Raw genomic sequence first — 12,899 nt, 5'->3', positions numbered from 1 at the left:
TTAATATGGTGTATCACATTGATTAATTTGCATATATTGAAGAATCCTTGCATCCGTGGGATAAATCCCACTTGATCATGCTGTATGTTCCTTTTAATGTATTGTTGGATTCTGTTTGCTACTATTTTGTTAAGGATTTTGCATCTATATTTATCAGTGATATTGGTCTGTAATTTTCTTTTTTTTTGTAGTATCTTTGTCTGGTTTTGGTATCTGGGTGATGGTGGCCTCATAGAATGAGTTTGGGGGTGTTCCTTCCTCTGCAGTTTTTTGGAAGAGTTTGAGAAGGATGGGTGTTCACTCTTCTCTAAATGTTTGATAGAATTCACCTGTGAAGCCATCTGTTCCTAGACTTTTGTTTGTTGGAAGATTTTTAATCACAGTTTCAATTTCCTTACTTGTGATTGGTCTGTTCATATTTTCTATCTCTTCCTGGTTCAGTAATGGAAGGTTATTACCTTTCTAAGAATTTGTCCATTTCTTCCAGGTTGTCCATTTTATTGGCATAGGGTTGATTGTAGTAGTCTCTTAGGTTGCTTTGTATTTCTGTGGTGTCTGTTGTGACTTCTCCTTTTTCATTTCTAATTTTATTGATTTGAGTCCTCTCCCTCTTTTTCTTGATGAGTCTGGCTAATGGTTTATCAATTTTGTTTATCTTCTCAATGAAACAGCTTTTAGTTTTATTGATCTTTGCTATTGTTTTCTTTGTTTCTATTTCATTTATTTCTGCTCTGATCTTTATGATTTCTTTCCTTCTGCTAACTTTGGGTTTTGCTTGTTTTCTTTCTCTATTTCCTTTAGGTGTAAGGTTAGATTGTTTATTTGAGATTTTTCTTGTTTCTTTAGGTAAGCTTGAATAGCTATAACCTTCCCTCTTAGAACTGTTTTTGCTGCATCCCATAGGTTTTGGATCATCGTGTTTTCATTGTCATTTGTCTGTAGGTATTTTTTGATTTCCTCTTTGATTTCTACAGTGATCTCTTGGTTATTTAGTTACGTATTGTTTAGCCTCCATGTATTTGTGTTTTTTATGTTTTTTCCCCTGTAATTCATTTCTAATCTCATAACGTTGTGGTCAGAAAAACTGCTTGATGTGATTTCAATTTTCTTAAATTTACTGAAGCTTCTTTTGTGACCCAAGATATGATGTATCCTGGAGAACGTTCTGTGCACACTTGTGAAGAAAGTGTAATCTGCTCTTTTTGGATGGAATGTATTATAAATGTCAATTAAATCTATCTGGTCTATTGTGTCATTTAAAGCTTCTGTTTCTTTATTCTCATTTTGGATCATCTGTCCTTTGGTGTAAGTGAGGTGTTAATGTCCCCCACTATTATTGTGTTACTGTCTATTTCCTCTTTTATAGCTGTTAGCAGTTGCCTTATGTATTGAGGTGCTCCTATGTTGGGTGCATATATATTTATAATTGTTATATCTTCTTCTTGGATTGATTCCCTGATGATTATGTAGTGTCCTTCCTTATCTCTTGTAATATTCTTTATTTTAAAGTCTGTTTTATCTGATATGAGTATTGCTACTCCAGGTTTCTTTTGATTTCCATTTGCATGGAATATCTATTTCCATCCCCTCACTTTCAGTCTGAATGTGTCCCTAGGTCTGAAGTGGGCCTCTTGTATACAGCATATATATGGGTCTTGTTTTTGTATCCATTCAGCAAACCTGTGTCTTTTGGTTAAAGCATTTAATCCATTCGTGTTTAAGGTAATTATCGATATGTATGTTCCTGTGACAATTGCTTAATTGTTTTGGGCTTGTTTTTGTAGGTCCTTTTCTTCTCTTGTGTTTCCCACTTAAAGAAGTTCCTTTAGCATTTGTTGTAGAGCTGGTTTGGTGGTGCTGAATTCTCTTAGCTTTTGCTTGTCTGTAAAGCTTTTATTTCTCCGTCGAATCTGAATGAGGCCCTTGCCGGGTAGAGTAATCTTGGTTGTAGGTTCTTCCCTTTCATCATTTTAAGTATATCATGTCACTCCCTTCTGGCTTGTAGAGTTTCTGCTGGGAAGTCAGCTGTTAACCTTATGAGAGTTCTTTTGTATATTATTTGTTTTTTTTCCCTTGCTGCTTTAAGTAATTTTTCTTTGTCTTTATTTTTTTCCAATTTGATTACTATGTGTCTCAGCATATTTCTCCTTGGGTTTATCCTGTGTGGGACTCTCTGCGCTTTCTGGACTTGGGTGGCTATCTCCTTTCCCATGTTAGGGAAATTTTCAACTATAATCACTTCAAAGATTTCCTAGGGTCTTTTCTCTCTCTCTTCTCCTTCTGGGGCCCCTATAATGTGAATGTTCTTACGTTTAATCTTGTCCCAGAGGTCTCTTAGGCTGTCTTCATTTCCTTTCAGTCTTTTTTCTTTAGTCTGTTCTGCAGTAGTGAATTCCACCATTCTGTCTTCCATGTCACTTATCCGTTCTTCTGCATCAGTTATTCTGCTATTGATTCCTTCTAGTGTAGTTTTCATTTCAGTTATTGTATTGTTCATCTCTGTTCTTTAATTCTTCTAAGTCTTTGTTAAACATTTCTTGCATCTTCTCGATCTTTGCCTCCATTCTTTTTCCGAGGTCCTGGATCGTGATCCTCACTATCATTATTCTGAATTCTTTTTCTGGAAGGTTGCCTATCTGTGCTTCAGTTAATTGTTTCTCTGGGGTTTTATCTTTTTCCTTCATCTGGTATGTAGCTCTCTGCCTTAATCTTGTTTATCTTTCTTTGAATGTGGTTTTTGTTCCACAGGCTGCAGGATTGTAGTTCTTCTTGCTTCTGCTCTCTGCCATCTGGAAGAACACACTTTCACATAAATCACAGCAAGATCCTTTTTGACCCACCTCTTAGAGTAATGGAAATAAAAACAAAAATAAACAAATTGGACATAATGAAACTTAAAAGCTCTTGCACAGCAAAGGAAACTATAAAGAAGATGAAAAGACAACCCTCAGAATAGGAGAAAGTATTTGCAGGTGAATCAACCACAAAGGATTAAACTCCAGAATATATAAACAGCTCATGCAGCTCAATATTAAAAAAACAAACAACCCAATCAAAAAATCGGCAGAAGACCTAAATAGATGTCTCTCCAAAGATGACATACAGATGGACAGGAGTCACATGAAAAGCTGCTCAACATCACTAATTATTAGAGAAATGCAAATCAAAACTACAGTGAGGTATTACCTCACACCAGTTAGAATGGGCATCATTAGAAAATCTACAAAATACAGCTGCTGGAGAGGATATCGAGAAAAGGGAACCCTCTTGTACTTTTGGTGGGAATGTAAATTGATACAGCCACTATGGAGAACAGTATGTAAGTTCCCTGAAAAGCTAAAAATAGAATTACCATATGATCCAGCAATCCCTGTACTGGCCATATACCCAGAGAAAACCATAATTCCAAAAGACATATGCACCCCAGTGTTCATTGCAGCACTGTTTACAATAGCCAGATCATTGATATGCCGTAAATGCCCATGGACAGACGAATGGATAAAGATGTGGTACATATGTGCAATGGAATATTACTCAGCCATAAAAAGGAATGAAACTGGGTCATTTGTAGAGATGTGGATGGACCTAGAGACTGTCATACAGAGTGAAGTAATTCTGAACAAGAAATCAAATATTGTATGTTAATGCATATATGTGGAATCTAGAAAAATGGTACAGATGAATGGTTTTCAAGGCAGAAATAGAGGTACAGATGTAGAGAACAAACATATGGACACCCAGGGGGGAAAGTTGTGTGTAGAGGTGATTGTGGATTGAATTGGGAGATTGGGATTCACATATATACACTAACATATATGAAATAGATAACTAATAAGAACCTGCTGTATAAAAAAATAAATAAAATTCAAAAACAGTAACGATGTAGAGAATTAGGAAGCATCTTATCCTCAGTTGTGAACAACAAAATTATTTTTAAAAAAAAGAAAATACATCTCAGGAAAAAAACAAAACAAAGCAAAGTGATTCCTTGTTGACTCATGAATCTTGGATTTTGCCCCATGAAAAATGAGAAAGTCAGGGAGGTAATTGAATGGTTTGAATGGGTAGAGCTTTAATTATCTTAAAGGCTGGAAGAGAGTTAAATGAAAAGAAGGAAAGCTACAATGAAAAGTCACTTCATAAGATTGTGTGAAGGCATGAAGGAGCAGGGCTTTGAAAATAAATACAGGGCACATTTTTAGGGAGGAGGGATCTTCATATTTTTGCAGAGATATTCCCCTTCCTTTCTTGTTATTGATGGACCAATAAGACAAATAGTGTAAAGAATTCTTAATAATTAGACGTCCTCAAAAAAATGAGATGGTTTCCTCTTATGTAGATACAGATATTATTGAATTTATTCAAGCATAATTTAGATAGTAAGGTATTGCATAAGGAACAACTGCATTGGGTGGGTGGAATCTAACTAGACAATCTTTGATTCTGTATTTAATTTAGCTTCTGACTCAGAAGTGCCTTTTCTAAGTTCCTTAGAGACAAAGTCACATCTGTTTTGTGCTTGAAACTATTTCTAGCCTTAGATTATAAATAACTCTTTAGAAAGGTAGATAGACTGTAAACTATCTACTACTTTTTGTTTGCCCACAGTAGCTATTGCAGTGTTCTGAATTTATTACAGACTCAATAAATACTTTATGGACTAAATTGGCACATGAAATTTTGAAAACCATGTTCCTCGAAATGCAGCCAATACAACTTCACAGCATACTCGACCTTGTCTCAGCAGATGTTTGGACTTGAAGTGATATGATTTGTCTAATCTGGCACCTTGGCTTAGAAAGGCATTTTCTACACCAGGTGGCAATGCCTTGAAATAATCACAAATGACTGTTTCCCAGCAACAAAGAGCAGAGCCTCCTGCTGCACAGTAATTTCCTAAATTCTTCCTAACAACAATGAAAAAAAAAATCAATGGAGATTAACCCTAATTGTTGAGTTTATCATTTCCATTTTTTGCCCTTCCTGATAGTATACCATCAATCAAGAATATATGGAGGCTTCTCTGGTGGCACAGTGGTTGAGAGTTCGCCTGCCGATGCAGGAGACACGGGTTTGTGCCCCGGTCTGGGAAGATCTCACATGCCGCGGAGCGGCTGGGCCTGTGAGCCATGGCCGCTGAGCCTGCGCATCCGGAGCCTGTGCTCTGTAACGGGAGAGGCCACAACAGTGAGAGGCCCACGTACTGAAAAAAAAAAAAAAAAAAAGAATATATGGAAGGAAATCTATTTCAATAAAAACATTGTCAAACAAATATATGCCATACAAATATGTATGAATATATACCAAAGTAATTGTGAATAATAGCAGAATCTCATCTCAAAATAGATGAAAGAAAAAGATTGATCCAAAATCAGAGTCAAGTACCCTAATATATATTTTATGATATACATATTTCTAACACAAAATTTTTGATTTTTATTAGTGGTTAATAGTTTGATTTTCTGAATAAAGCTATCTCATAATATCTCAGTCTATAAAGTTTCAATTTTAAGTATGTATATTTAAAAATATAACAGATTCCTGCTCTAATGATTCTTTGATCCATGTAGTCAAGTTATAGAATTCCCATCTGCAAGTCAGTGAAACTGATCAGTTTATGATATTTCACATGGAGGCGTCACTGAGAATGAGAGAAAAAGGTTTACTCAAATGTATAGCTACATGACAGCATGAGAGGGAGAGACAGAAGGATCCAGTATAATGCAGTGACCAAGATCACAAGCTCTAGAGACAGACTAACTGAATTTGCATCTCAGGTTCCACCACTTATTACATGTATGATTTGAGGCAAATTAATTAACAATTCCATAGTTTCATTTCCTCATCTGTATATGATGATGGTGAAATTGATGATAACCTCTACATTCTAACATTTCTTTTAATGAATTAATATATAAAAATTGCTTAGAATGGAGACTTGATAAAATGTTTTAGGTTATTTTTTGCTTTCCAACTTATACATACAATTTACACTTACATACTTATTGATAAATTAATAGTTGTTTCAACCAGAAGTTACAGTTGGAAGAATCATGGAATATTTCTGTCATCTGAGTTAAAGACCTAGTCACCAGTTTCTTCCCTATGTTCCAATTAATAGTTAATAACTGATATTGAAAATATATATGGCAATTATTTGTACAATGTATTTTACAATGTGAATTAACAAAATAATCTATGTATTTTATAATATAATTTATAAATAATAGCACTAACTGGTTCAATACCAATATGAGGTATTAATGTAAATTTTTTGCATATCCTTACAAACAGCTCTCTAGAGAATAACTTTTTTTAAATAGCATAATGGAAACAGGATGCACAGCTTCAGAAGCAGAGGCAGGCAGTTATCCTGCTTTTGATTTGCACAACTAGTGGTGAATCAATGAAGGTGAAAATAAAAAGAGAGTTTATAACCTGAGGGAATAATTGTCTTCTGCATTTGTGTGAAAACATATGAAGTGCTAAAGTCCATTCAGCCTACTAGACCATCCTCTGATGCTTCACATCACAGAGCTCTGGGATTAGACCATGCCTATAGGAAACAAATAGGTTTCTTTCTTCCGGTTACTGTGGTAAATTTACTGAAAACTCCTGAAATTAAAACCCTTACTAGTCTTTTCTGTCTTCCAAGAAAGACCATACTGGGTAAAGAGAAAAACATTGTGATGGCTGTGTAGGGCTAAATGAAACTTTCCTTCCTAGAGGAAATTTGAATATCAGAGGACATTTTACAAAACAACAATAACAAAAATAGCTTCAACAAATACAGCTGAAACTTTTGCATTGTTTATCAATCTTTGTCACATATTCTATGTAGTTTCTTATGCCATTGGAGGAAGTAATCTAGCAGCAACAGGTAAAGAGTTTCAAATGTGTGAAAATGTGGGTCATTTGGATGCCAGTTAGAAATTAAACTGGTCAAATTTGACCACTGTCAGTTTCACTATTCTTGTAAGTTTTGTATATCAAATTTTGTGGCAGATCAGAAGACAAAGAGTGAATATGCTATTTTTCAAAAACTTTTTTGATGGAGGAATGAAAGGAGAGGGGAGAAAAATAAAAACTTCAAACTAAAGAGATCGTTATATATTCTGATGTTGGGGAAGTTAGAATTGTACTCGTTGAAGAACATTTATTTCTAAGTACTGAAAGTACATATTGAATGTAAAAGTGAAGTAAATTTAACAAAGCAAATATTAATAGATCCCGTTTTATATACGTGGACTTCCAATAGGTGCTTTACATTATGGTAAATATAAGTTAAATAGTACATGTTCTCTGATCTTGAAACATAAAAAGACAAAAATAATAAAGAAGATAGGAAGTGATATATGCTATTGAGCAAGTTTTTCAAAATATGTATTTTTGGTCATATAAAAAAAAGGAAGAATAATTTTACCCAGGGTTGGAGGAACCACAGATTATGTAGTTGAGGCAGAATTTGAGATAAATCCTGCAAAATGGGTAGAATTTAATTGATGGATATGGTGGAGAGTAATGTTCTGTATAGAGAAATGTGTGATTAAAAATATAAAGACAAAAGTTGACCTGTGTTTGTGGATCTCTGTAAAGTCTTTACAAATTAGATGCATATAGAAAGGAGAAGTAGAAAAGAAACCATATTAAAAAAAACAGTTTAAGTCAAAATTAGAGAAGACATGATTTTGATAAGAAATAGGGTTATCACATTTTCTAGGCATGGGAACTATTGAAGACTGAATCAGATTGTCATGAAAATAGGTATGTCTAGGGAGGTTATATCTGCAGTTATTGCAATGGTTATGTCAGGCATAATGATATTTTATTAATCATGTCTACAAATTATCTTATATTCAAAATGATTACTTCTTCAATCCCGAAAGATATATTTGGTATTATTTTACTTAATATCAAAACATACATGGTTTTGATAGCTTTTTGGTTTATTTTGTTCTTTGCTATCAACCACACTGATATATATCTATGCCTATATATATCTATATCTATATATTATATAGATCTATCTATAGTATATATATATATATATATATATATATATATATATATATATATATATATATATATATATATATATAGATCTTTATTCACTTTTAATCTGGTCCCAATGTTTTGAGGAAAGTCTGACCGTATGGAGATGACATGTGGATTTTCCCTGTGATAGCTCAGCTAGCCCCTTCGATAAAATCAACTTTAAGACTTGTGAGTCAATGAGCATCCACATCATTTCATTTTCCAGCCTTTAGATCTTTCAGGTGAGGCCTCAGATGCTTTGGAGCAGAGATAAACCATCTCCAATGTATCCCTGTCTGCAATCCTTACCCACAGCAACTGATACCCAGTACAGTGTTCTAATATGTCTAATAGGTGAAGTTTATTCATTGGCTTGTTCAAATATTCTTTATGTTTATTGAAATTTTTCCTGTCTAATCAATCATATTTTAAGAATATATCTTTTTAAATCTCCCAGTATTATGTGTACTTTACTGTTTCTCCTCAGAGTTGTGAGAGGTGCATGTATGTGTAAAATTTGTTACTGAGGATGTATGTTGTAGAAATTATTGCATCTTCTGATGAAGTAAGCCATTAGAGAGCTTCAGAACTTACTTCTAATGAAATAAGCCATTATCATTAGAGAACTACCCTCTTTATCTCTAGTAATGTTTTATAACATTTTGTCTGAAATTAATGTAACTATTCCAGCATTCTTTCTATTATAATTACCTAGTATTTTTCCCACTCCTTCAGTTTAGTTACATTTTAATTCTGTTTCTTGTAAGCAGTATCAAGATGGATTTAATATTTCATCCAATGCAACATTTTCTTTGACTGGGTTACATACATCATTTTCAGTTATTATTTCTCCTGATATACTTGGATTAATTTCTAAGACCTTAATAATTATGTTTATCTTACCTTTTTCCCTTCCCTTTGTTTTTCTACTTTTGAATAGATACTTTTCATTTCATTTTTCTCAACTAACTTTTTTTCATATTTACTGTTTATTTCCCCTTGTACCACTGATCTTCCATCTGGGTTCATTATCTTTCCACATATCTTAGGAATTTTCCTAGAGAGAAGTTATTACTTGCAAACTGCTTTGTATGTTTGAAAGGGTTTTTTTCTTATTACTCTAATTCTTGAAATATTTTCTCAGTGTGTGTAATTTATGGGACACATATTTTTCTCAATACTTTGAGGATATTTCCCACTGTCCTCAGGTTTCCTTTGTTGCTGTTGAGAAATTATTGAGACGTCAGGTATTGAATAGCATTGGTCTTTTGAAAATAATCTACTTTTCCTCTTTGGCTAATTCAAAGTCACCTTGCTATCTTTGGTATCCTGATGAACCATCATACCAACCTGGACAACTTACACTCAGTCATTTTTTATGAGACAAATATACCTGAATGACTTTAAAACACTCTAGTAGAACTTTTGTAATTTGAAGGCTAAAACTTCTGATTTGAAAGTGTGTAGTGTTTTAGAATTCAAGTGAATCATTTCATGTGATAGATACAAGTGAATGACGTTAGCTCTTTCTTTTAAGCTCTTTCCCAAAATAATGGGGAAATCTTTGGCAATCTTTTATATTTGGAATGTTGTAAGTGTATGATTAGTTCAAGAACTGGATTTTTCAGAGTCTATCTTTTATTTTACAAATACGATCTATTTTTACCTCTTTGTAATGAAAAGATGGTATTTTTCTATTAATGAAGTATAATTTAGAGTCACTTCCCAGCTTTCAGGAATATCCATTGTCAACACTGCAATTTAAAACAAAAATGCATGAACTTCAACAATCTTCACAAAGAGCTCTCTGATGAAATATTAACTGCTATTTGTATAGTGCTAATGAAATATTTTTGTATCATTTTGTTTGATCCTTCCAACAGACCTGTGCTGTGTCTATTTCTCTTGCCATCATTGTTTTCATAAGCACAAAACAAGATTAGTAGGATTAAATGGTTTCTTGAAGTTTATAAAAATAGTACAGAATAGAGACAAACCTTCTAACTTCAAAGCTGACGCTTTTATCAGCACTTTTTGACACCATTCTCCTAACAATGTGAAAGCACATTTCTCCTTCTATTTGATACTTGTGAATACTTTGGGAACTTAAAAATTAACCTGAGATATCCTTATTTGAGACTACACTTGAGAGAAAGCCACAATTACATGAATGTGTTTTGTTGCCATTTTAATAATAAATATTTAATATAAAACGGTATGTTATGTTGAAGGGATTAATGGCTTAATATTTTGAAGGTGTTTTTCTACATGCAAAAATCCATAATTTAACTGTGTGTTAATTCTTCAGTAAAAAGGTAAAGTCTATAAAATATTTTTTACAGTAATCAATACCCCATCATGCAGATGTAAAGATTCATCCAATAACTAACAAGTGTTAATCGAGTATACGTTATGTGCCAAAAACTGGAGGTACAGCAACAAATAAGACAGATAACAAGCAATTATTTTATGGGTTAGAAAGATATAAGAAGTCAATAACATTTCAAATAGTAATAAGGATATTAATGGATACTATTTCTGCCCCACTCTGTTGATTTTCATGGAAAAAGTTTTATTTAAATAAATGTTTTTGGCATCTTGCCTTAATTGTCACTACTCCACAGGAAGGTAGAGAGTATCCCAATCTCTTATTCTTTTCTGCTTTAGGAACTAACCTACTTCATGGTATGTGCATTATGTTCTGTTGTAGGTAGTCCAAGTTTTACATGAGATATTTCAGTATTACTTGTGATGGGTGAGTGTTTTTGACTTGAATTGTATCCCCTTAAAAAGGGTATGTTGAAGTCCTTACCTCAAAATGTGACCTTATTTGGAAATGGGATTTTTGTAGAGTTAATCAAGTTAAAATGAGGTCATTAGGGTAGGTTCTACTACCATATGACTGGTTTCCTTATAAAAGGAGAAATTTGGGTACCAAGACAGACACACATACAGGAAAGGTGATGTAAAGATACGAGGAGAATACCAAGTGAAGATGGGAGGTTGGAGGGATATATCTGCAAAGCAAGAACACCTGGGACTACAGGAGCTAGGAGAGAGGCATGGAACAGGTCATTCCTGAGAGCTTTCAGAGAGATGATGACTCTGCCAACACATTGCTTTCAGACTTCTGGCCTCCTGAACTGTGGAACAACAAACATGTTTTAAGCCACTCAGTTTGTGATACTTTGTTATGTAGCCCTAGGAAACTAATCCAGTGAGTAAAGTATCCAAATTGTGGGATTCAGCAAAAAAGAAGTACACTTACTTTCAAATAAAAGGCGAGATTTCCAATATGCTAGAAGGGAAAGAAAGGTATCACAAATAGCATATGATGATGTTTAATCAAGTAGGAGAAATGCCCCATCAATGGATTGTGGCTTTCTTTTACATATGTTTGACTAATATTGGAAAGCTAGTGAAACTGAAAAACTACAGAGTGATCTAAAAACAATTTATTTATTTTACTGGCTAGATTTGAATTTCAAGAGTCATCAGGAGACTCCTATAACTAAGACTGAACAAACAGAGGAGGATATGTGAGGAGGATAAATGTGAGGAGGATAAATTCCAGGTTGTTTTTTTTTTAACTGTAATAGACAAGATTTAAAAGATGTTGTTTGGACTTTATTTCCTTTGGACTTTAATTTTTTTTCCCTAGGAAATTCATAGTAAAAATGAGTTTTTATTCAAATTTGGGGAAATTATATATTGTGTTTTATGATTGAATTATCTTTATGATTTTATTTACGATTCAGTTACACTGCTGAGACAAATGATGCAAACTGAAAAATAAATAGCACACAACATTCACTCTTAAAATAATGATGATAAATAATGTCCCTGGTATATGTTCTTTAAAAATATAATGTTCTTTACTAAATTTTTACTAAATATTTACACTATGTTTACCCTATCTTTTTTGTCATTGTTTTTGTTCACTATACTGATTATTCTTATTTTACATTTGAAATCACTTGGTAGATGAATACAAAAACATTTTGACTTGAGTGTGATGAGAGAAAGACTGAGCAAGCTGGGACATTAAAAGGAAAGGTTTTGGTGCTCCTGAAATTGTTTCCCTCAAACAGTAGACTTAGAAACAAATCTATATAGAGCTATTGTGTGGTAATAGTCTTCATTGATCTGATTTAATAATGCAGATTTCAAACTTTAATGACAAACTTTATGAGTTCTAAGCTAAGGCTATCTGTCTATCAAGTGTTATAAAATCTTGTAATGATTAATAACACTGTAGTATCCACGAGATCAAAATATCCAATGTAAAGTAAATTATTTTGTTAATATGACTCATCCTCTCTCCCCTATTGATTCCTCTTCCTCAATAAGATGTCTTTAGATGAAAGACAATAAAAATAAGATAAAGAAAATGCTGGAAAGGCAAAATAAGTTTTGGAATTTTATATAGTGGTAAAATGATACTGTACTATAAATAGCATAGTGATTCTGAACTATGAAAGTAACAATGATGTACACGTCTAATAAAAAAAAGTTTCCTTTTCTTTTCTCGAATACTTACTAGTATATACCAGACCTATACTAGAAATATTGCATAGATTATTCCATGTAATTAAAAAGAAAATCACATTAGTGTTCCTTTCTGAACTTCTTTTTCTCCTCTAAAATGTAGAAGGGAAAGTTACCAAAGGATTATTACATATAAATATTAATATCTAGAATAGATAATAATTTTAAAGCCAAGATTTGAAGCCCTTTCATTCTGTTTCTAAAGCTTATATTCTTAACGTAAGGTTATCCTGAATCTTTATTATGTAAAATCTCAATAATTTTAATAGCTGAATACGCCAATTTGGTGTATTTCATGAGCTTTATTTCTTTCTGGT

Source organism: Pseudorca crassidens, chromosome 4, assembly GCF_039906515.1.
Source record: "Pseudorca crassidens isolate mPseCra1 chromosome 4, mPseCra1.hap1, whole genome shotgun sequence".
Classification (NCBI taxonomy): domain Eukaryota; kingdom Metazoa; phylum Chordata; class Mammalia; order Artiodactyla; family Delphinidae; genus Pseudorca; species Pseudorca crassidens.
Note: the sequence above shows the minus strand (reverse complement) of the source record.